We start from the raw sequence: 27,176 nt of genomic DNA, 5'->3' as shown, positions 1-27,176 counted from the left end.
GGCTATCTTGATCAGGTTTCTTTCTGTCAAAATCGTAGAGGCTTTTAACAGAGGTTTGACTGAGGCGATTCTGTAAAATATGGATGAACTGTGTCAAATGCAGAGGAGTAAAAGGAATTCTCATTTCCATTTCTGAGTTAAAATTCTTGAGCTAACAAAGAATTGTCAGGTTATGTCATTATGTCGTATAGATCTAATATGTAAATTCTATTTCAAGAGAGAACAGTGGAGAAGACTCCAGTGAGTTGTCTCTCATGTAGAAATTTTGGATTAATTGATTTTTTGATCTTTATTTTGACAGTTAGTCTTTTGCAGTGCTTGCAAAAAAAAATACTGTAGGTTTTATACCTGCTGGAATGTATGTATAAGCATTTGCTCTTACTGAGTGTATTTTTAAATTAAACTAAAAGACATATTCATATTCTAATTTGGTTATATATTTAATTAATGATAATGGGTTATAGAAAGGGGTTTCAGCACATTTACCCCTATGACATCCCTTACAATTACAGAAAGAAACATAAGTGCCTTTAAAATAATTACATAGTATCTGAGTCATCAAATTAATCTTGACATATAGGTATTTGCCACTACTGTAAAGAAATTGCTTGATTACAGGTAGTCAGCTGGAATTCAGAAAAAAATAAGCTGATATCCTTGTTTCTCACATCATCTGAATAATTGATCAAGGTTCTAAGGCACAGACAGACTTATTACTTAAAGTTCTATGATAATGTCTACCTTGTATTCAAACCTGATCTGCTTACAAATACAATCAAAATATTTTAATTAGTGCTTAAAACCAGAGTAATGTCATGTGAACTAATCTTGAATATTCTTTTCTGAAAAACTGGAACAATTTTCATATATATTTACTCATCCTTTTCTTGTAATGTTACTTATTTGCAGCACCAGACTTACAAACTAACTATCAGAATTAAACTTGTAAGTTCCTGACTTCCGTGAGCATTTGCAGGACATATCGTTGCTACGAGATAAGATCATACCTCCAGATGAAATCCTGTAACGATGTTTGTGGAGGGATCTTTTATGACCATTTGAGACCAGGTTGTGTTGTTCCTTTTTCCTTTTTTTTTTTTTTTTGTCAGGCTGTATCCATATTCCTATGGTTTAATTAGCATGTTAAAGAGTTAGGCGTTTCAGATTATGTTACCATGGCCTCCCTTGTACTCAAGGAAGACAAAAATGCAATCTATGAGGACAGCTCATACCATCCTGAGAAAGGTCAGATGACTCACTCTCTGCCATTGCCTGTATCTTGCCAATAACTGTGAAAGAAGTTTAGCAGACAGATTTTAAAAATTCTTGTTGACAGTATAAACTTACACATGGTAGTGTAGCTTGTTTCAGAAGCATTAAATGCTGTCCTGATGTGATCTAAATGACTGAACAAGTAGTTTAAATAAGCAGTTTGGGCTGTGAGGAAAATTACAAACGAATGGGCTTCAGGTCAAGCAGACAAGTGATGAAAACAATTTCTAATAGTCAGATTCATGTCGTACTTGTTTTATATCAATTGGCTGTTTAAACAATGCTTAAAAATGTGACAACTGTGTTGTTGCAAGGTTCTATCTTGCCAAAATCAAAGCCTTTTTAGTTGGTTTGTAATAACAGCCTGAAGGGTTATGAAATTGCCAAGGGCTACATTTCTCAAAACATATTTACACTGATGAGAATTTTCTCATGTGAGCTCCTTGACTGATGTCAGTGGAATTCCTCATACAAACACATTTCACCATGTGAAAAACTGTATAGTCCAGTCTTTGAGTTCAAATATAGATTGATTTGGTGAAATGAACTCATTGCCTAAATTCTTGATGAATTGATGATGCCAATCTAAATTCCTCTAGACAGTGATTTAATTTCTTATAATTACCTGATACGTAGAATATTGTGGAGATCAGAATTAATGTTTTTCCTTTTGCAGAGTGTTAAACGATGTAAATAATCCACACAAGGAACTTCCAAGATAGTTTTGAGATCAGACCAGATCAGGACTGCATTGATAGCCTAATTGTTCCTTTCTTAATACTTGAAGATTACAAGTTTCTTGAAAAATATTTTGCATTTGTGATATTGTTTTTCTTAAAAAAAACAGGTGTTGAAACCTTGTCAAGTTTCCCATGAAATAACACCTACAGTGCATGATGTTATTTCTCACATGCTACCATTCCTGTCAAGCAAGCCACTATTGGAAATCATAACGTCCCGGTATCAGATGGAAAGGTCTCTCTTCAGAGAACAAATAAATGTCCTCTTTATTTGGAGCTGACACCACCAAATTAAAAGAAACAAAGACTAAATTGCTAAAATAGAAAGTAATACATATACACATTTCGTTCTGAACTGAGAACAGATGCATGTTTTCCTTGTCACATCACAGTTATAGCTCAGAGGTCTATTGGAAAGAAATTTATGCCCTGAGTTGATATTTTCATGCAGCTAACCCTTTTCCATCTAAAGCTTAGGGATGGTTGGCACACAGAGCGATTTGATTCAATATATGGGGTTAGTCTTGGGTAGTCATTTAAGGACGATATAAAACGGGTATAGCTTTTAGCCCATTGAAGATGGTGGTAGTTTCAATAACATGGTGGAATGTATGAGTGACTGAATTTCAAAACCAATTTTCAGTGTTTGAAATAGTGGTGAAATATCTGCAATAGCAGACATGTGGCAAGCTGCTCTCAGTTTGAGGGTGGGAGGGAGATTTCAGATCTTCCCACTTTATTTTAAGACAGATATAATGCTAATTTAAAGAACTATTGTGAAGATTATGTTGAAGATTAAGAATATAATGGAGATGAACTATTAAATTTTATTTTTTTTCTCTTAAAGGAGACTGTTGTTTTGAGGTACAGAGTACCTCATTTCATACTTTCCCAAAGCAATTAGAAAAAGATCTTGTAGCATAATTTAGCTTTGTGAAGCCTTGGAAAGAATCCAGAACCAAAATCAGTTTACATCTGTCTCAGCTGACGCTGAGACCCATCAATGCTAGACCCAAGTATGCAAAGGTTTTGCAGAGTTTCATCTGCCCATTGCAATTAGGTTATGTAGATAACGTTGCAAAAGCTCTTGACTTCCAGATTTCTTTGTTCTGCTGCACAACGTGGCCCTGTTTTTGTTCATGTGCATTTGGCATTGACAGTATTCCTGAACCTATAATTATTTATCTTGCATTTTATGTCTTGTCTGTGATTTTTTTTTTTCTAGATAAGAACTAAATTAGGGCATGAATTTAATATTATAATTGATTAAATTTGGAATTGAAGAATTTACCTGTTTTCCCTCCCAGTTATTATCCAAAGTGTAGTTTGTTATTTAAGCAGTTACTGGAAAAAAATATGTTGTCAATATAGAGACAGAAAGATAAAAAGTGCATACAAGGCAAAGAGCTTTTCAGAGGTTTAATTTTCTTTTTTTTAGCAATATTTCAGTATGGTAGTTTTATTTACTCTGACAATGAAATGTTGCTCACACTAATGGTGACTCAGTGTTTTGCTGAGTCTCTGTGATTAACAAAATACAATAAAAGTACAAAATTACTGTAATTTGGGGCTTGGATCTATGACACGACTCCACTTTTCTGTTTGCTTTTCTTCGGAGCTGAAAAGGTTAGATGTCTATAAATAGGACATGATCCAATAATCTGTAGAATTGTCTGTCCTTTGCTTTTGAGAGTCTGTGACATTTTCTTTTGATGATACCAAGTTCAATAGCTTTAGAGTAGTACAATTGTGCTGGAAGGAAATGGTACCAAGACTGATTTCAGCTCCATTCCCTTTTTTTCTGTTAATACTTGTAATTTTTTTTATATTATCATTTCCAAGAGCCAGTTTCCAGATGGTATATTGTTTGCTGGGGGGTGGGGGAAACATTAAGTCTAATGGCATGGTCATACCCCACTTCCGTATCCGATGTATTATAATATTGCCCTAATAATAACTGAAGAACTTCCCTGTGCTTCTGAGAATGAGGCTAATACATTTATCCAATTATATCAAGAAGTTATTTTTTTGTTCTAAAACCCGCTTTAACCTGGCAACTTCCACTAAAATCAATACAAAGTTTAAAACCGTGATCATTACATAGTGTTAATTTTCTTAGTTGCTATCACATAAACTACAGTAATTTTCTACACAGTGTCTACAGAGGATTGGTTAGTTTCTGTGGATTGTTTCTCTTTTTCAGATTGAAGGGTGGTATTTTGTACTTAAAAATTAAAGGATAATTTATATATAAAGACATTTCCATAGTTTGCCCTTGATTTTACAGTGTTCAGTGTACAACATGGAAAAGTACATGTTCCATTGTGAAGCCTATCTGTATTGCAAGCCATAGGCAGTAAAGATGCCAATAAATTTCCCATGCTCTACAATGTCTTCCCAGTTCCTGTGTATCCTAGCGTATCAAACACCAATCCATTTTGACTGATATAGACAGGTTGGCAGACATCAGGATGCTTACACTTGGCTATCTACATGCAAACTTCTAAATTCATGTTTAGGGATAAAAGTTCTAGTGAAATAATTTTCAGTGGTTTTGAGCCTTGGCAGCTGCTTTTGGCTTGGGAATAATTTATAGTTATTCACTGTTTCTGGAATCATTAATGATGGTAAATGGCAGTGAGTGGGTTGTATCAATTGTATCTTTTAAAAAGAAAAAAAAAAGAGGAAATATGAGAATTTAATCGTGACTTGGAATCACTGTAATCTTATTTGTCTATTCTAAAAATAACTGTTGCCATGAATAGATGGTACTTTTTACCATGCTAACATCTGGGCAGAAAGTCAGGAGGTGCATTTACTTTAGTTCATTTACATACAGAAGAATAACTTGCATTGTAGGGATTGTGATGATTAAGGTAGTTTAAAGCATTGATAGGTAAAGGTCAGCTATCAGAGTATGCTAATCCCCCAAATTACAAACATATCGTGTTCCAGGTAGTCCATTATCCTATATCTCAGCAAAAATAGGCTATAAAAAGTTTAAAGGACTGGAATGGATTGAAGGTAAAATGTAATGGAAGAAGAACAAGGCCAAAGTTAGGTTATTTCAAAAAGAGTGTTTTTTGGATAGGACCCCAAGAAAATGTCAGCATTTTACCCATCTTGATTTCACTTTGTCCATCTTTTATGTAGGAAGACTTCTATAATCAGCATCATTCAGAAAGTAACTAAAGCGAAGAATGTCTTTCATCCTACATCTGAGTTCCTTTGTAGGAATTGTATTCTTAGGTTCATTTTTTTTTTTAACCAGTGTCCTTTTTTATGCATACTTTGAATAAAATACTCCAGAAGAGTATTAAATGCAAATAGAAAATGGTAAAATTTTAAAAAATCATTAACATCAATTCTTGGGTTTAGAAAGCAAGTTCTTCCACTCTGATGATGTATTACTTCTGTGATATATGCTGGTTTACGATGACTTCCCTATATTTAACTACTTCCAAGACAAGTTGGCATAACACTTATTCGCATGTCATTTATCAACAGCAATTAAAAAATACAGGTGGCTAAAGTTTGGTATGAAAGCTGAAGGTAAATCTCCCACTACCTGCATGAGTAACTGTGTCAAAAAGACCTGATTGTCCTGTATCTCCTCTGTTGCGCCTTTTCAATCTGGATATCAAGAGAACAGCAGAAACAAAACTATTTCTCAGTAGTTGTGCAGAGTCTGGAGACCTTTTCTGTCTTTCTTAGAATATATAAAATTAGTTCTCAAAAGTGTGTTTAAATAAAGTAATTTAAATAATTAAATTCTATTTCCCTAATTCAAAAATTACAACAATTTAAGTGTTTTGGCAAGATATCGATCTCTCACTGCATTTTCTACTAGACAAGAAGCTCTTATTTCTGAATTACTTTTTCTTCCTTTTTTTTGGAAAGCATCAGAAAGGCATAAGGTTTTTGATTTACTATTACTGGTTAAATCAACAGAAGATTTTTAGAACTTAAATGACTTCCTTGACTTCCATTCTACTTAGTATGACTACAATTAAAATTTAATTCAGATGTTTCTATACTAAGTCATGCTTTACTCCCAGACGCACCCCGTTAAAATCAACACGTTTGCCTGAAAGGTAACTAGTACTATTTATCTAGTACTAGGTAAGCTTTGTTGTTTTCTGGTTTTAAGAACAACATGATATTTACTCAGCACCTGTTTATGGCATTCTGACTTAGGTCCATAACTTCACAGGTAGCAAGAACTAAGGGAAAGGCTTCGTACCCATACAATCATGGATGGCATAATTAATTTGGAATGACTATAATGGCTCCAAAATCACCTGGATTAGAGGAGCACCTTCATCCAATGTCAATACCTAAAACCACTTGTCAGAACAGGTCTTCCATTACTGACTACACATGACAATACATGTAACGTTGCAGAGATGAACTACAAGTCATATGACCGATAGCTGACAAATAGTTGGGGTTCACGCACTGTTTCAGGGGACTGCTCTTGATAGGCTTTAGATCAGCAGTGGTGGTCAAAGGTAAAACAAAATCCAGTTTTAAACTCTAGAAAGCAATTGTGGAGAGCATAAATCATTAAGGCCTAACTGAAATGGAAATGAAATTCTATTAAAAAATATGTAAAATCAAACCTATCTAAATATCTGATTCTGCAAAGTTACACTAGGCATGTGCCATTGTGAATGAAAGGAGCAAGCTTGTTTCAGGATCACAGAGCATTATTAAACCTTCCATTTTTGTTCCTTTAATTAAAAGCAATCACAGAATAGTACATTAACTATACTGATGGAATGAACTATATGCTTCCTCACATTCCACAGCTTAGGCTGTACATCACAAATTGCTGATCAACAGGTGTGTATTTATTTTGTCTAATTTCATTGCCCAAGCAGGGTGAAATGGCAATAAATAAATAGTTTACATATGACGAGGAAAGGGTATTTCAATAATCCTAATGATAGGGGTGCAAGGAGCTTTTTTTTGTTCTAATGATTGCAAAAGCTCTTTAGATGATGTATAAAAATAACCAATCTTCTGAAAAGATTTTCTGAAAAATTATTAATTTTGTTGAAAGACACTAATTATTTTTCCCAGTGAAGATAATTTCTGATCAGTCAGATCTCAAAAGCTGGAGACATGACTGTCCCATCTTTCATGAACGTATTCCATTCACTTGTGAAAGCAGGCACAGTGATGGCTGTGAAGAGCAAGTATTGCATGGAATATTTGCTCCATGTTTCCTACATAAATTCTGCTTACATATGTTGCAACAGTATGTCATTTTTCATTCATGAGCTCTTTGAAATTCATTACCCTCTCTGAATCTCCAGTGTAGCTGTTTGTTCCCCATCTTGTATTTTCCCCACTGAAGAATATCTGCTGAAGCTATATTGTGCAAAGGATAACAGTAAAGGAATACCATTGTTGCTATGAATCCATAAATATTAACAATGTATGGCAGTTGTGTGAATTGTAACCATAATACACATAACATTAAAAATACATATTATGGTCACAGATGCCTATTTGGGAGAACACACACACACACAAAAAATCCTACCAAAATTGGAAGATAACTTCCATTATTTAAACGTGTCTTTTATTTATAGCTTTTTCTGTACAGAATTCCCCACTGTGGTTCATGCTTAATCAAAAACTGTCATATTTGTGGCCAACTGTTTTTTCTATTGTTCAACACCTACAGTGTTGGTATTGTTTGTACGATACTTCTCCTCCCTGAAGATATAGCAGTTCTGTAACTTTTAACTCAACTGGGACAGAAAATTGTTGCGGCAGAAAAGGCTGTGGTTTCAATTCTGCATATTTTTTCCCCCCTTAAATATTTCTGAGGTAGCTAAAATTCATGCAGTACTCTGTCTAAACTGGCTGCTTTGACCATGGCAAGTGCTGAGACTGAACTGCACTATTATCAAATCAGATTAGTTCATGTTTCCTGTATAAAGTGGTCCTGCATACATAGTACAATGTTTTTGACTCTTAGTGTCTCCGTGGTTCATTACCCTCTGTAAATCTGATGCATAGTCAGTTGTATTTTTCCAGCTGGGGATTATTCCTACGTGTGATACTTTGTACTTCTCTTTATTGAATTGCATCTTTTTCTCTTTTTTTTTTGGATCACTTTTTCAATTTGTCAAGGTTACTTTCAATTCAAATCCTATTCACTAAAGTGCTTGCAGACGCTTTCAGCTTGGTATTGTCTCCAAATTTAATAAGTGTACTTTCTGTTCCATCATCCAGGTCATTAATGAAAATATTGAATAATACTGGATCCAGGACAGGCCCTATGAAATCCCACTCAGTATTTCCTTCCATCTTGACAGCTGGTAACTACTCTAAGTATAGCTTTACATTTGCTGTGCACGCAGTTACAATAGTGTCATCTGGATCACTTAATTTGTAGTTTATTTATGAAAATGGTATATAAGACTGGTAAATGCTTTGAAACAATGAACATGTGTCTTATCTACTACTTACACCTACCAGTAAGGCCTAAGAATAGTCACAGGGAGAAAGTAGATGGGATTGATGTTTTCTCTTGACAAGCGGATGTTTGCTCTGGTTTGTCAGTAGTCTTTGCCCAAAGACAGATATTCCAGCATTTTTGTGAGTTAGACTATCTCATTTATTATTCTCTGGATCCTCCTATTCTATTTTTTCAAAGTTAAGCACAGCTGTTTACCTCTTTCGATCCCACTGCCCTCCATATTCTCAGGGGAAAGATAAATGCTGAGATTATTTCAGTTCATTCCTGTATTGGTTCCAGTAGCCTGTAGCTTGCAAATTACTTGTTTTAGCCATCCCTTTTGAATAAAAAATGAAACAGAAATTCCAGTAATAAGTTGTTAGCTTCTCTTTTTTCTAATCAGCTTTTTGACACATTCTTATTATGTTTGTATACTTTGTACAAAGAAGTTCTTACTCACATATGCACCTTTATGCTTAACTGTGTAAAAATAACTTTTTTTTTTTTTTTTTTTTGGTAGTTGATTCAGTCTTTACAGGTACTTTTGCAGTTCCTTGTAATGAGTTTTTTCACTTTATAGCCATGACTAGTTTATTATCACCAGCAACTTTGTCATCTTACTGTTAAGCCTTTAATGAAATTTCTCAACAGTGGAATTTCTCTCTGTGGAATTCTGCTGCCAACACCTCCCTGCTTTCTTTGTCTTAAATAGTGTCTCCTCATACTTGGGGTATTCCTCTGTTCTCATGTTTAGTTATATGAATTAGTTTCCACTCTTTGTAAAATTCCTTCTTGAATTTTTGAGCAAGTGTTATTTACCCAGCCCTACCGCACATCCTAATTTTAGGGGGTTTTGACATGGTTCACGTTGTTCTTTCATATTTTTAAGAAACTGCTAAGTCTTCTGTCCTCTTTTAGTAAAATAAAAGTTAATGATGTGCTCACAAGTACTGAGTAGGCCAGTGATTGAGGACTGAGTGAAAGACTTCAGGTTCTATGATATATTATTTGTTTATCTTTAACTTTGTCTGACTTTTTCTGACTACGGAGTATTTGTGGCATTCCTGCCACAGCCTCAGCAGGGCCATGGCATACGGTTCCATGGCATCCTGTAAAACATTTACAGTAAAAAATTACCTAAATCTGTTCATGTTTGAGGAGGTGGCAAAAGCTGCATGAAGTTTAGTGAGAACAAAATTAAATAATTTTGAGCATCAAAGTATGTATTGACAAATGCATTTGCAAATCATATTTTGCTTTCATCATTCAGAGAACAGCAAATACAATTTAATTTAAGAGCTCTTATCTTCAGCCACTAAATGCCAGATCTTGATTAAAACAACTTGCAATGAATTCAAAAACTTTATGGTCTCTAGAAAATATATCAAGGAGTGGGAAAAAAAATACTTGAAGTCTCAGGCTGAGTTTAGAGCTTATGAACATACACAGGAACTGCAGTTTCTTAAACATTAGATACTGTACTTCGGGCTTAGGGGCAAAACAGTCCAAGAAAATGCCAAGAGAAATTTTCTTGATAAACATTCCCCAAAAAGTATATTTCATTGGTATACGATACAACAATTTCTGATTAAAGGAAAAATTCATGTTGAAAGAGTATATGATGGAATTAGTTATTGGTAGGCTAAGAAATGTTTCAATTTTACAGTAGTTCAAGTTTAACCAGAAGAGGGAAGGACCTCAAGTTGTATGGGATGTTGTCTTAGCCAACCAAAGGCATCTTTTCATTTTGAAAGTTAGGAAGAATGGAACCTAAATTTTGGTAGGCTAAATCCATTACAAAGAGGGGATTTTGAACTTGCGTGATCAAAAGTGTCAAATTACTTTTGAGTTAGAAACCGTTTTGTCTTAGCTTTAGTCTCAGGAGGAGTAAACCATTATACTTTGGGTCTTGCTGGAGGCAATTGTTTCTTCACAGATGGTCAGCTGCTATTTTCTTTCTTTTTCTGTACTTTTCTTTTGGTTCAAAGTAAAGAAATCTAGCTACCACCATCTAGAAGGCACAAGACAATTATGAAATAAATGATTATAGATAAACTCCTCTGCTTTCATTTTGGCTTTTAGATTTATGAAAGTATTCATGAATGCATCTTAAACATTTATAAAAAAGGACTAGAAGCATCTTAAATTTTTTAACTCTGACAAATATAGTTTTTATGATGTTTGATATCATACAAAAACTGTCATCCGAAGTCTTTTAGGAAGTCTGAAGAAGTTTAGAAATTGCTAAAATGAGTAGACTCTTGATATCTGATTTAACTAGTTATAGTCAATTACAAAAGTACTTGTCAGAACAAATAATTTCAAAAAGGCATGAAAAAATCATCTGTGATATTTTCAGATGAAGTTTTGGAAAACATGTTTGCTACCCAAGCTGTTTTCAGCTAAATAATGAATCACCCATGAAAATGAAACTCCAATTCCTTTGGCAGGTTCCCCATTTACAAATGTCTTACAGTAATGCCAAAATGTGTTCCACTGCTCTCAAGTTCAATTTTAGCTATGGGAATGATGTGAAATGATACTTACCAAAATTCTGTTATGCAGAACACATACTCTGAATAGTAATGCATACACACAATCTAATTGTTTTTCAATAAATAATTTGAAGTTACAAAAATTGTACTTCTGTGGATGAAGCTGCCTTCACTAAAGATAGTATTTCATTATTAATTTCCATGGATTCAAGTTGTAAAATTATTCCTAAGTCTCAAAATGAGTCCAAAAAAGTGCTGTGCAGAACAATGTCACATAGGCTACAGTAAAGGAAACGCAAATATATCAGTCTTGCCCCTATTCCACGGTAGCAAAATTCTTCAAGGAACCTACAGAGATTTGTTTTTCATTACTTTTCTTTATTTATCTTTCTCTGGGGTCTAAAGATTGATCTTAAGGGGTTATTTTCTTTGGCTATATATTTCCTGTTTACATTTTAAAGACTTCCTTTATGGTAACGTCAGCTGGGAAAGCAGGGGAAAGCAAATCTTTAGTGCCAAGACCCTCATCTAAAATTTTATTACAGTAAGACTGTGTTAGTGAAACCTTGCTTAACAAGTCTATCAAACCGAGTTTCTGATTCTAATTTGTATAGGTTGTTTCCAGGATAGTGTTTGATTATGTTCATGCAAAATATGCAAGTACACGGACTCCATGTTTATATAGAAGTAAAATTAAAGTTCTCAGCACATCTCTGAGTTTATTTGTGATAATTTGTGCATCTCAGCTATTCACAAGAGAAGATGACTTGACCAGTACAAACAACTCTTCTGTCTCTTCACCTGGGAATACACCAAATCTCTTCCACAACCCTTGACTCTGACGTTCACACCCCAAAAGTGAGCTGTACAGAGACCATCTTTTGATACCTCTGGAACCGCTTGCTCCGATTGCCGTGAGCTCTGCTTTTATAAGCTTTGAGCATGCAGCCTTAGAGCATGTGGCTTTGCCTGTCTACAGTGGGAAACTGAAACCCCTTGGATTTTGGGGGGAAAGCTCTTTCTTTTAGTCTTTCATCATTATTTCATCACTTCATAGGCATTTGAAATGAACAATGATATTAAATTTATTGCAGTACAACATTAATAAGTATTTTATTTTTATCAGGCTTGTGAAGAGTTTCTGTTTGCTAAATAGCAGCTGTCTTAGTCATATTAGTTCTGGGCCATAAAAAATGAAACATAGCTTCTGAAAGCCAATATTTATGTATGGAGAACTAGTATTGTTGCCAGCGTGGTGGTGTTTCTCCTACAACTAGAAATCAGATAGCACCATCAGAAAAGGCTATTTACAGAAAAGCGTATCTTCGAAGTGTTCATTTCTTATTTTGTACTGCCAATTTTGTTTTCCTTTTCAAGCTGCAAACTACAGTCCCAGAAGGCTTTTAACATCTAGAAGGTCTGCCTTTAAATGGGTTATGCTGAGCTTAAGTGGGTTACACTAAGGAGGGATTTCTACAGCCACTATGAATCAATATTGAAAAGACTGAGGAGCTAAACATAGCCACTGCTGCTTTGCGCACGTGAAATATTAGTAGTTGGATTTTGAATGCATTGTTTACACTTAATTCAGAAATCAGGTGGTTGTCAATTATGTACGTGCAGGTTTTTTCAGTTGTGGGTTTATCGTGTGATGCATGTATAGGCATTCAAACCGCCTCTGCACAGACCCTTCTCAAGTTCGCCAGCATTGTTCTTCCAGTTGAAGCACAGGGGAGTTGATTCCCAGCTGAAGGCAAGGTGAGAGGGGATGCGGGAGGAAGATAAGGAGTAAATGAAAGGGTGGAAGGTAAACCTTGAACAGACACCGCGCTTTCATTACCCTGAGGCTCGTTTATTCTCTAAAGAACAGATCCTACAAATCTCGTTCAAACTGAATTTCCACGGGAGATTTTTTTGATTAAGGGACAAAAGTAAAATGCTAATTTTTTTACTGTGTGTGTCCAAGTCCACTTAGTAAAAGAGTTAAATTTTTTTTACTTTTTATTTCAAATTTTTCATCAACTTATTGAGCATATTCATTTCAGTAAAAAAAAAATAATTAAGAAATAGCTCCTGTAGACCGCTGTGAAAATAAATAGAACAAAATATATTCTGAAAGAACAGTGTAGCAGAAAGCGTTTTAAACCATTATGCAAAGCTTAACTTAAAAATAAATCCCTTTCTCATCACGCATACTTCTGCTCAAGAAAATTATCCTGCCACCTACTTCAGCATATGGAATTTTAATAGAGTGCTAAGTCACAGTGGATGTGTCGGTAAGTATCTGTGACAGTGCTGAACACGTGCCTAAGTCAGTGAAGAGGGTGAACATGCATATCCACAGCATGGCTGCTTTGAGTACTACTTTCTTTTGTAATCTCGTTGTTGAAGTAGGGCTTTGCACACCTTAGATGTTCTCCAACATGGTGTCCCAGTACAATTATTGTCAGGAGGTTCAGAATGTTCTTTCTGCAACCCAAGATTTTATTTTCTTTTTGTTGGTCCAAAATATATTAATGCAACTTTGCTATTTTAAGTACCCTGGAAGAAAACATTTCATGTACTTGTTCGAGATGCTGTTATCTTTCAGCTGATTGAGCCTCTAAATTTACAGATGGGGATGAACACTGTTGTAATGGTATAAAGTAATGCTATTTCACTATAGTAAAACTGCTCCTGTTTTCCAAAAAAAAAAATTAAAAAAAAAAACAAACCTACAAACAACAAAATAGCAGTAATTATTTATAATTGCGGTAATTATGTCCGGAACCTCTAATGGCTGACTGCATTCTCTCTGCCTTATAAGCAAATATTCCTCTGTGTTCAAAGTACTGGGAGAAGACAAAGGAAAAAATGCCATTCCATGCTACATAAACCATCAGCTTTCCTCTCTTTTTATTAAATACAATTTGATCTTTTCCCTGCAGAAAACAGTATTTATTATTGACGATTTCAATAGCCACTGTCAAAAGTGGGGGCCACAGTTTTAGCTTGCTGGGTGTGATTTGCTCTTTTTGCTATGAAAAACATAAAATAGTTTACTAATAAAAAGTTTTTACATGCAGTTCCAAAGAATATGACTACTTGTAGTCAAAATGTAAGATTTTTGCTCTTGTCCTTTTCCTTTTTCTTGTCAAGCTGTACTTATGTACAGACCCATAATGTAATCCTAAAGCTGCTCTAGATGATACTATTATAATGTCAATGCTGATACCAACAGTATATACTTTTGATGTCGATATTTTTCATGTTGTATATGGAAGTTCAATAAATGCTCATTCTGCTGATACCCTTAAACATTTTACTAGAATAAACAAATCTGTTAAATAGTTATTAGTAAGAAGTAAAGTGATGAAGAGTTACAGATCATTCTTATAAAAGTAAATCATTATTAGTTTCTTCTTCAACAAAACCCTTTAATTTGTGGGTTTATTCTTTAGTTTAGCTGGGTACATTTGGAAATCTATTGATGGCCAAAGAAGTATAGAGTGAAAAGGAATAAATTGTATGTGAATCATTAGGAAATATGTTTCGATACAGTCAGTAAAATAGACTTATCATTACAGAAATGTAACTTCCCTCTGATCTTTTCGTGCCTTTTCTGCTTCAGTTAGCAATTTAAACAAAGGTTTGCACTCTTGCAGCAAGTTCACCTTCATAGAATAAACTTTCTTACTGAGTAGTAAAAATGTGTGCATTTAGTTAAAATGAGTTTTCCAGAAACGTTTGAATGAATGGGGAGATTCTGAATCAGCTCCTAGCAAAAGGCTTATCTAATGCCCCATGTGAATGCTCAGTGTATTGTTTTGATTAAAGCCTGAATGGAAAACTGCTGATCTGAGGTGGTGCATGTTATCCAATATGCAGACAAAGCCGTTTTCAGCTGTGTAAACCGCAATAGTGTTAGTGGTAGAATAACATAAATTGCGTGTCATTCAGTGGGTGTACAATATGGGTTCAGATTGTTATTCTATGATGATTAGGCATAACAGTAAGCACATACGAATAATGTTTCTACTAAATTCATTTGCAAATACGCCTTGTTTGCAAAGACTGAATTTAGCAAGAATATCAAGGGACGTGTGGGATAAGGAAAATTAGGATTAGAGAAACCATCATCTCTGACTTTTCTGCTGTATACTGTTTTCACTTCTGCACTCTTCCACTATACACCAACTGGTTAAGTTTATTGTAACTTCATAGTGGTTCATTTTCCTGTCATTTACACCTCTGTTTTATAACCAGCATAGAGTACTAACTCCACCAATCTTGGTTATTATATTGCAAGGCTGATTTTTTTTTTTGGGGGGGGGGGGAAGGGGAGCTGACGTCAGCCCCCCAAAATGCAGACTTAATAAAAAGCAAAATGACTTCTTGATGAAAACACACTGATTCAGTGATGAAAACACCTTGATTTCAATGGAACTATGTTATTGGTAAAAGTAATTGATTTTTTAACAAGGGCACAGTTGCTGTACCTGTTATTTAGTGTTATACTTCATATGTAAATGCATTTCAAATGTTTTAACTTGCAGATTAAAGTAAACTGAATCCAGAAACAAGGACGGTTTTTGAAATCATGCACTGCGCAGCTCAAATCTGTCAGGTAATTCAACCGTTCTGCTCTCCTCCTGATGTTCCACAGTTATAAATGAATGGAAGATATGCAGAGCCACGGGTGATAAGCACGTTTGGAATAAACAATAGCCCATGGTAGCATTTTTCTTGCTGCCGAGTGCTCTAGTTCAAATGGCCATGTTAAATCAGAACACGTTGGTAAATCCAGTACTTGACAAAAGAACAGAATTGATAATTCTCTGCATCATACTGTTCATTTCTGGCAACTCGGTTTACATTTTTATGGTAATATAATTTATTTTTCTTTCCTTTTTTTTTTATATAATAAGTATTACATTTAATTACCTTTTTTTTAAGTATTTAAAACAAATAAACAAACCACTCCTTCCCTAACTGGTACAGCTCCAGGAAGATGCGTGCTGTTGTCTCTATACTGCTGTGTAGGAGCAAGCTCCTGACAGGGGTATAAGGGTAAATTTTCTGCCTACCCAAAATACTTATCTTCTGGAAAATTCTTTGCAGCACCTCTGAGACACCGGAGTGGTTATTTCTCGTGGCCTTATGAGAGTCTTACAGTTCAGACCATGCCACAGAAAATTCAAACTCGTCACATCTGACCATGACACGTCACCCGTGCCTGCTGCTCTTAAGGTTCACCCAAGGGCAGAGGAGAGCAGAGATAATCCTACAAGGGCCCTGTTGACTGTCCCACAGATGGTTGGACTCAATAGGTGCTCTGAAGTCAGACCAAACTGCCTGCCTGTAAGAAAAATGTGAATATGAAACACCAAGTCCGTAAGACACGTAAGCCTCAGGGCCCTACCCCGATCTCTCAGGTCAGAGAATTGCAGGTGTAGCCATGACATCTGCAAAAATGCATATTGTTTGCAAAAGGTGAACTGGAAAAAGTACCGTTGTGCTGGTACAGGTTTTTAGCTAGAAGTTTTGCAGTATTAGTGATACCACAGAGACAGAACAACCCCATTGATTTAAAAGGAACTGCTACTGAGTTGCAAAAAAAGGTTAATTACAGGAAGGTCAAGGCTGCATACTCCATTTTAATTAAGTGCACTCTGAATATCATTAAAAAATGCAAGTCAAATAGTCCTTTAAAATAGGAAAAAAAAGAACTTGCTTACTTTCCTCTCTTTGAAACACAATTTTAAAGAAGTGTTTAGTGACAGATAACAGCAAAATTCAGCTTGCAGATTGATGCTGGAATTTACATCCCCATATATAGGTGCCTAGGTGCAAAAAAATACAGCCCCCTTAGAGCTGGTAAGGATACGGCTGATACAGCCTAGACAGTTGTCTAGCTGACTCCAGAGTGAACGCTTGCACTGGGGCAGCTGAGCATCTCTAGGTTCTATACTCTGCATTGATTTTATTTGCACTGACTGCAATGGAAAACCTGTCAGAAACTGTGAGCTGAGTCTCACTTAAAGAATCCTTAAGGTTTATGTTATAGGTGTGTTGTGGGTTTTTAAACCCACTTTCTATGCTGTTGTGGGGTGTGAACAAACCTTTTTTCCATCTTCAGTGCCAGAACCAGGATTTATTATAAATATATAAGAATTTGAGATAAATCAACATTAGAAAGAATGAGATCTTTTTTTCTAAATTCTGATCCAGTGGGCTGATGACGCATGTTCACTTTTTAAATGAACTTTAAGGAGCATATCTATTTGGAGGCGGGTTTCTTATCAAATTCATTAATAGTTCTAGTTGTGCTTTAGTTCCTGATTTTTTTTTCCCAAGAATTGAGTCCTCTTGCATTAATTCTATCTGGCTATAAATTATTTTGACTGAATAGTGTTATTGTGTATTCATTAGCTTTTACTTCAACCTGGTGTGCAATGGCAATGTTTTGTATTTTATTTCAAGTTTTTGGATGAACAGTATGCTTTAAAGAAGAAAACATCTGCTCAGACTTTTAGGGGTTCCATAGGTTTGTAATTCATCGAATTTTGAACTGAGGGTAGTTCTTGAACAGTGTGTGATTATCTTAATGCCTCTAAGTTGCGCAACTTCACAAACTACAGCAGTTTATTTGGGTGCCTTTGTATAAAATACAAAATATTTATTCTTAGTCAAGGTCCAGTGAAAATATACAGAAGTGGAGTGAAACCCATACAAGATATATATACACATAGTAGAAGAATCCTTCAATAAGAATCTCCCTGTCTAGCAACAAATTAAAAATAAGCAAAGACATACTGACTGGTGTCCAGAAGGATGTTAACTACTAGCAATGCAGGACGCGTTTCTTTAAGATTGGGCTGTACAGGTAGTGAGGTAGGAGAACTTCATACCTGCATCTCACAGATGCTCCCATGTTTCTGTTCATACTGTGTGTAGCACTTCCAATGTATGAATCATGTGGCATAACTGACAATTTTGATATAGACGTGCGCATTTAAAATCAATGTTTGAAGTTACTTTTTAATTAAGTTGGGCATTATTTTCCATAGTTGCGAACAATTTTTTATTTTTAATTAGTGAATAATAAAACTAGGCTTTCATTTGCTTTTCCACGGCTGAGGATTCACTTTGCAAGACACAAATTATTTTGGCATAGCTATCGAGAGATAATGAGGCAGCAGTGAAGCTGATTATGGAATGTCCTGTGCTGTAATCACCTAATATACAATACAGGTTACTTTATGTTCACTTCCGCAAGGCAATTTTATCGCTTGAATTCTGAGCAGCCTAGCAGTCAGCCCATTGCAAATCTTGAATTAGAAGTCCCTAGTTAAACCTCTGCACTGTGCTTAATATTCTCCCGTGTTGCTTACAGCTAAAACTCAATAACCACTAGGACGACTAAAGAAAGTATTCTGTATACTATGCAAGGAAGAAGAGAGCTCTTACTGTCTTTAACTACGCTTTACTTTTTCTCTGTCCTCAGTTCTATGTGATGATTGGTCTAATGCAGAAAACCTACTCATTACTTACAAGTTGTACTGAAATAATAGGATTTCTAATTCTAAGAATTAGGACAAAATGTGAATATTAAAGGCAGTCTGTTATGAAACACAATGAAAAAACACTACATAGACAAAAATCTTCTTACTGTATTTTTGAGTAGTTCGTTCAATTGACTCTTTGCAATGATTCTGCAGAAGGAAATTTCACTATAATCCAAAGGAAATTTCATTAATGGGTCTAGAGGGAAGGTTAATTAAGTATGTGGTTTCATACCTGGCATTTTCAGTGTTTCTGCTTTTGTAAAAAAGAAAGCTAGGAAGAACTTAAAGACCGCTCTCTCTGGCTTATTTGGATGTATACACTTCCAAAAGGTTGATTTTTATTTATTTAAGTGCTGTTTCCAGGATGTCTCTCAGTTGTCTCGCAAGGATTTCATCAGCCTGTAGTGAATGGTACTGGCTGTATGTTAGGTGCTGTAAAGAAAGAAGCAGTTCCACCTAATTCACATTTAGACGAGACAAATGAGTGGAAAAGCAGAACTCAAGTAACAGAAACGGGAATCTCAGTTATCCTCCTAGACAACATCAGGACCAGAAAAAGCAAAGATCTCGTGATTCTCACAGTAATATCCTAGTTTTTAGATCACAAACTCTTTGTGAATATAAATGAAAATGAATAACTACTTTAATTAAAGAAGCAGCTTGAAAACTTCCATTTGTTTTGCAGCCCACCTTTTTTTTTTATTTTTAACGCAGCATCTGCACAGGAACTAAGTATCTGTGCCCCTTTGGTCAACCTGGAGTGTCTGGGAACAGAAAAAAATATTCCAAGCCTGTGCAGTGTTTTTCAGTGTTAATCAATGTCCAGTGTACTTTTCCCAATAGAAATTACTTGATTATTTGCAGTGCAGCCTATTGCTGCTAGTTCCACACAAAAACCTGAATGGCTGTTATTACACAGCACCAAATTTGCACATGGAAATAAACCTGTAAAATCTGCTATAAATTCAGTGAACTCTTTGTCCAGACATTTCTCTGGGCTGAGAAACTGCCCATACGGTTTCTCTTTTACAAACTGTAAATTTCAGCAGGACTTTCTATTAAGTGAATAAAAATCTCAACGTTTCAGTAAGAACATTAAACTTGCTTTTGTCTGCTTTTCCTTTAGCTGGGTTAGTAGAATACGCTTGCCCTTAGCTATCTGATCTAACTATTGCAATGAAAAGTTGCTGCTCTTCCTTTTCCTTCTTTTTGTTTGCTTTTGAAAATATATCAATTTAAGGGGAACCTAATTATAATTAAACAATGAAATCATTTTCTTTCTGCATTAGAATTATTACATTCTTGGTTCTACTTCTTTTCTGCAATATATTCAGTCCCGTTCTTGCTTATATTATTTTGCCAAGGCTATAGCTTTGGTTCTGATGTTATGGGCCCAGTCCAAATATCAATTGAAGTGATCGAATTTCTCCTTTTTCTCCAGTTGGTACTGGATTATATTTTAATAGCCCAGTGGGGAATTAGAAAAGTAATTACTTTTATTAAGAAGCTTAATTCAATGAAAAGACCCTTTCAAAGAACTTAATCTCAATTGACAGCTCATTGTGCCATTAAAAAGCAATACAGAACCAGGGCATCAGCAAACCAAAGTGTTGCTTCCTTGCAAGTGATTTTACAGTCAGTACTAATGATTTAGTTCATCTTTTGTGAATTATGCAACTTTTTGAATTTTTAATCTATTGTATCAGTTCAGTTGGGAAGATTGCTTTTAACTGCAGCATCACTGACTACCACTGTTCCATAGCCTTAACTATTATTCTTAATGGCTTTTAGTAAGAAAGTGTTTTTCAAAGTTATTTTTCTCAAGAATTAATATTAAACACTTCTTATTCAGGTGCATAATTTTGACGCAGATGCAATATTATGATTTTGACCTATTGCTATACATTACAGCTTCTCAGCCCCATTTATCTTAGGATAAGTAATATCTCACCGCCCGCTTCCTGAAGACTGTGTATCATCATTTTTTCAGTTGGTTTTCTGCACTAGTATCTAATGTCAAATATTACTAAAATTGCTTAACCTCCTTATGGGCCTTATAGATATTTAACACAAAGTGTATACCAAATCCACTGTTATATTTTTTTCTAGCTGAGATGTGATTATTAAGAAAATGGATTGCAGACTGATAGAGCATTCTAATTTGGGGAATTCATCTTTCTTCCTGTCTTCTTTTTTTCCTTTTTAATAGTTATTTTGAAATGCTGCTAAATTTATACGTCATTAAACAAACTCTCCAATTCTCTGGTATTTTCAGGATATTTATCTATTTCCTCTTTGTCATTATTTAGTTTCTTAAAAGTATGAAAAGTTAATATGAGCCATTTCATCTGATTGCGTCCCTCAGCTTTTCCTCTGACCTCTTTATTCAAGGTCATATTTCATTACTTTTTGCATATAGTTCACTGGATTCCTTCTTTTTCTAAAAGTGAGATTAAAGTAGACTTCTGTAACACTAGCTACCAAAGATCTCTCAATTTTTATATACCTTCATAAAAGTATTATCCCATTTGTAGCCTCTAATGACTGAAAAAAAAAACCCTAACCTTAATGAATATTTAGTAAAATGGATTAATTCCTCCCAATGTATCATGAATGGTATAATTTAGTAACTTCTAATTGATTACATTTGTGACATCTAATTAAAAACCTTAAAATACTGTGGTGTGAGATTTTAAAACTGTAAGTGAGGTCTTTTTATTTGCTGTGGTTTTCAGTCAAATCAAAGCTCAGCATTTCTCCTAAACACGGGGCACTTTTTCTTTAAGAAGGGGGGAAGCAGCTCTTACATACTTCCTCTTCTGATAAAATTTGCAAATTTGGCTATTGTGGGAATAGATTGGTCCCTCAGGCTGAGAAAGTAGCTCCGTTGTTTAAGAAGTAGATCTGAGCAATTAACGGTTGTCTTTGCTGCAACATTTCTATTTAAAATGGAAAAGTGGCCAGCTTTGCCACAAGTCCTTAGTGGTATCTTGAAAAACATGCAGAGATCTCTGAGTCTTTGGAAGGACTGCACGGTGACTCTACAACACCTCTCTGAATCCTTACAGGGACGGTGTGTTTGTATGGCATATGTCTCACAAATCCTCCCTATTTCCAAACGCTTCACACCAGGCGTTACCTCTCTAGTTCTTCCAGTCTCAAGTAGACCTTGCACTGGGCCTGTGTAAACTGGAGTCCTTATTCTTACAGGGAAATAGCTCAAATTCTCCCTGCTTCCCACTGCGTGCACATGGGTCAGCTGACAGACCGAACAGAAGAGATAACGGCTTCACTCATGCTGAAACCTTTCTCCTAGTCAAGGTGCTAAACTGAGTGTCTCTTACCTGCTGGATCATTAGATTTCATAAAATTTATAAGAATTTATCACCCCTGAGATTTCTATTTTTTTATTCTTTAACTGTCTGTCAAATTTAGTTAAAGACCACTGTATTAAAACATTATTGAAACATAGAACAACAGGGAGCAGGAACATATAAACCTCTTTTTTTTTTCTTTTTCTTTCTTTTTTTTTTTTTTAAGAAACCTAAACCTGGCTAAAGACAAGCTAAACCAAAAGCCTCCCTAGTCATAATCTTATTAGATCATATGTTGACTTTTAAAGAGTTTTATACGTAAGGAACACGTTTTTCTAATTGGTATTTTAATTTAGAGAAGACTTCCAGTTTCAGTTAGTCCATTAGTTTCTCTTGGCAATGCATACTACATTGCACTACTTAATGCTATACAAAAGTACTGTTCTTCCAGAAGTGCCAGAGACCAATACTGCTCTTGAATATTTTTTTAAAATTATAATGTATCAAGACAATCATAGCCTACTACTTGGTCTTCCCAGGCGTCCTACTTCATTTATTTCTCTTTACCTAACTAGAGTACTTTCTTTGTTATTCCTGACTTCTGATTTTTATACTTGCTACTTGTATCACTGCCGAATTCTATGTTGTGTTTGAGTGTTTAGACTGCAATATATTGTGATTCTGGTAACTTACAGTAACAATAGCAAGCAGATATGAGTAATAGCTACATCTGTATTGCCCTGCTAATTCATTCTTGAGGATCGCCCTACTAGGGGTTCTCTCTATGGAGCACCTCTGTTCACATGAACATTTAAAGTCCTTAGACTCCAGACCACCATTGCTGTGTTCACTTTGCATCACAGACAGAAGCTCCAGGCTGCAGCAGCCAGCCCCCACCGCAGGCCCACAAAAGGGCTTTTTGCCCTTGATCTTCCTTCTCTGCCTTTTTTTCTGCATTCTGCACTTCTCATAGGATGAAGTCCCTGGGGAGGAACCCATCCCACTCTTTTCCTCTCTGCCAGTGGCTTCTAGTGGGTGGAACAGGAAGGGTAGTGTAGAGTGGCCAATAGTATTAAAACCAATGTTGCCCTTCTTGTAGACAAAATTCATTACTGCGTTAAGTCTGAAATCAGTGAGTTCTGAAGAGGGAACACAACAGGGAGACATGTACAAATATAAATCAACAACCACTGCAGTGTCATCAAGGAAAATGGTACAAAGGAGCACGGATGCATTTGTAACAATACTTCAGCAATTTTAAGTTCAGCATTTCCACTAAATCAAATGGGGATTAGTTAATCAAGATGCTGTTATATGCCTTAGTCTTTTTAACATTAAAAACAGCTTTGTGAATAATGAATTTTTCATGAAATATTCTGTCACCTTTGTTAAAAGCAAACTGAAAGCTGATTTTAAAAGCACAGTACCATTTGAATAAGACCCGATTTTACAGTCATCTCTAAAAAAAAAAAATGTGCTGTACCTTTAAGATGACCATCACAGGATTGAAAAAAAACCAACCAAACCTAGAAGCGAAGTTGGACTTCAGCAATTTCAAGCCGCATTTACATATTCTGAAGGTGGTTCAAAGGAGGAGCTGTTGAAGTCTCTAGCCACACCTTCCCTCTGAGCCACATACATCATTGCAGCTCTGCTCGTTGTTTGGAATCGCGGTGCAGGACAACACCTCCCTTTCCTCTCCACCAGGCCTGCTTTCCTTAGTGTCTATGTCAGGTGAAGCCTCCTACAGAAGGATCAGGGACCAATCAATAAAGAGTAAAAGTGGTAGATAAAGTCTGAAATTCCTCCTCACAAGTGCTAAAACACTGCACCGGGAATAACTGTTTGCAGGTGGATGACTGTTCATACATATGCAAATGTACAATATCAAGGAGTTAGTTTCCAGATAATAAGCTTGAATATAAAACTGATAGAAATGAGCAAAATTTTCAACACCAGGACTGGTTTATTGTTCTGAGATGGGCTGTGCATGTTTATTCATATGAGCAGACAGGGAGCAGTAATTCCATTCAAGACAGAGAGACTAGTCTTGAAAATAAAAGCTCATCAAAGTGTTTGTTATGCATTGAAACAGACTCAGCATTGCAAAGATATTAAAACTAAAATATAATAAAACCTGCTAAAGTAATTACAGAAAATGGAGAAAGCGTTAAATTAGTTTGTATACTCAAAATCAGACTATACAATAATTAGCCTGAAAAGTGTAATTAAGATTCACATTCAGGCAGCAGCAAATGCATGTATTGCAGTTATTGTTTGGTTGCCTGATTTTGGTTTAATTTAGCTTTTAGTAGCAAACATTTCCTTTGCTACACAGCTATAAGGTTGAAGTTTATATAAGTTCAATGAACGTACACAAACCCATGGACTCCATTTATATCAGAAACCAAACCAAATTAGATACTCCATTGTGCTGGCCACTGTGTAAGTATTCACATCAGAGGAAGTCATTGCTCCAAATAGTTTCAGTCTAGAGAAGTAAAACATAATAAGGACATAAAGGGCTTGCTCTAAAAATAGTAAATGATTGATTAGATGATCTATGCAAACATTTAGAATCTAATTCCAAGTATGTAGTTCTTGCATCTTGCTGCTTAACACTAAATTCAATATTTCTCTTGTTCTTTAAAGCTTCTTAGAAACCTAGAGTTGCACATATCCAAAATGGCGCTAGTCTTCAAAGTTGTGGCGTCATGGTAGTTCAAGCGAAAGTTGAGCTAGAGCCAAAAATGGATTTATACCATAGTACTTCAAACAGCTTTATCTGATAGACCTTTCAGAGAATACCCAACAGGTATTCACATCATCTTCAAAAGTGTCACCATTTCTTTTTAAAACTTGTCAGGAGAATGAGAAAGTGACAACATCAAAATTAGAAGAACTTGTTTCAAACCTTTCCTGAAGGGGTTCAAAGCCTCCGCCTCCCCCTACGCCAGAATTTTAACATTCAGTCTGGTCTTGATGGGATCTCTCTGTGTCACTTCTCATTTGAGTTAAAGAACAGAAATTTTATCGTATCAAAATTCAGTTCAAAGTATGGCTTTACAGACCCCCTAGGTGGAAAAGCATCCTGGATCCCAGAAGAAACAGAAAATAGAATCAAGGTCTTGGCCCTTCTGGAGGACTACCAGTACAATACTGTTCCTGGGGTTTGGGATCAATTCATCTTTTCTGTGTTGGTTGGCGTTCACAGGCAGCAAAGGTGATTAATTATCTTCCTGTGAAGTAAGACTTGCAAGTTTGTACCCCTTCAGGAACAGAACTCTGCACTGGGATGCTGGTATCAGGGACTTCAACTGCTGGGCAACCCTGGGCAACCTGCTCATGGTGATGCTGTTTGAGCCGGGAGGGTTGGACCAGGTGACCTCCAGAGGTCCCTTCCAACCTCAACCATTCCGAGATTCTGCTATGTTTTTGGAACATTACCTCTTTTCCCTCTGGCTATATTTCTGAGTGAATGCAATCAATTCCCCTGTGGTTTATACAGACCTTGATGGTGTGTTTACAGTGGGGAAGATTGAAACATGGCTACTATATTTAGTCTCCCAAAGGGGTTATGAAAGAAAATGTCACACTGGAGGCCTAAGCATTGATCTGTTAAGTACTAACAAAAATAAGGAAGTTGTGGACATCTTTAAAAGCAGACCTTTAGTTGCCCAGGAAAAAGTTTTCTTCTGACTGAACACTTGAGGTTTGTAGTGTTAAGAAAGGATTTTAAAAATTGTAGTCTTAAATCACAGTGCTAGTTTTATGTGCATAGATCCCAGATGTCAAAGTCAAGTAATGGACTAACAGCAGAATGGAAGTAGACAACACAACTATCCAAGCATGCCACTGAGTGCTTTACTTACAGGATCCTGCTGCTCTCAAAACCCACTTCCTTTATTTTCATCCTATTTATACGGTGCAAATCTAGAATAAACTATGTTGGTAGCTGTGCCGGTGCAAGTAGAGCAGAACTTAGCTTTTAAATCGCCTGTCCTGTAAAATAAAATGCAAGGGCAAAAGGTGTATTGATAAATTGCTAATTTTTTCCCCTGGAATCTTTATGTGAATCTCTTCCCAGAGAAGTGAGTGAAATACGTTTTTTGTTACATACTTTCAACTGCGCATTGAAAACTTTAAAAAACATAAGCATTTTAATGATAGTAGGAAGTATTAAAGAATAAAAAGTTTGCTCTAATAACTTTTAACAAAGCATATAAAAAATAAGTTACTTGAAGTATCTGCAATGTAACACTGATATGTATATTATATTACATATAAATACTTCTAATAAAGGTATCAGTGGGCAAAGACAGCAGTACAAGGTAGAACAAAGAAAAATGTATTCTTCTTTAGGCATCTACTCTATTTTACATATAGCAAAATATCCATTATTATAAAATATGTTGTTCAACAGATTTAAATAGATTCCTGACCTGTCAGCAAACACAACTTCAGAAGGAGAAAAAAATATTCATAAATTCCACCCAAAACTATATAAGAAACTGAGATGTAGGGCTACAAACAGAGCAAGTGCTAGCTAGCCACTATTTGCCCCTGTTGATTTCTCTTCTTTCTCTGATTGCCTTGAATCCACTAAAAACTTCTTTTTGAAGAATGTTGGTGGCTTCCTTGTTACTAATTTAAGGAAGAAATTCTCTTTTCTTTGCTTTTTTCCATTGTTGGGCCCACCTTTTCTGGTTTTCATACTTAATTTTTGCTGATACAAACCACCTTTGGAGACATGTTCTTCTTTGTCTTCATTCCATCAGCCCTCTGGAAAACCTTTCTTTTAAAGTAATTAAATATAATTAGTTCTTTCTTACTCTCTACTCTTTATTTTCTTTCAATTTCTTTTTACAGATATCTTCTTAACTATTTCTAATTTATTTCAGTTTTCCAAATTTGAACCCTCTATCTTGCTTTTAAGTTCTGTTCACTTTCAGTTATAATAATATACATATTTCTTGAATATGTAGTGTAGTAGTACCCAAAAACTTAAGTCTTGATGCTGTTTGTGTTGTTATTATTTGTTGTCTGCAGTCAGGTATACTGAAGTTAGTATAGTTTGATATACACCTCTGACTTACTAACGTAGTATATCCTTTTCTGTATTGTTTTTTTCAGAAAAACTTCTCTCCTGAACACATTTCATGAAAATGCAAATGGAGTAGGTCTAATTAGTTAGTTAGATCTAATTAGTTAAGAAATGCAGGTTTTTAATTCTTTTAGCTCACTTGATTGTTTTATGACAAGTTATACTCAAATACAGTGAGTGACAGCCGTATGTGTGGGTTTTAATTTCAACTATACTTTAAAATATTTTC

This window comes from Vanellus vanellus (genome assembly GCF_965231255.1).
Source record: "Vanellus vanellus genome assembly, chromosome: 2".
Taxonomy (NCBI): domain Eukaryota; kingdom Metazoa; phylum Chordata; class Aves; order Charadriiformes; family Charadriidae; genus Vanellus; species Vanellus vanellus.
This window is presented reverse-complemented; position numbering follows the sequence as displayed.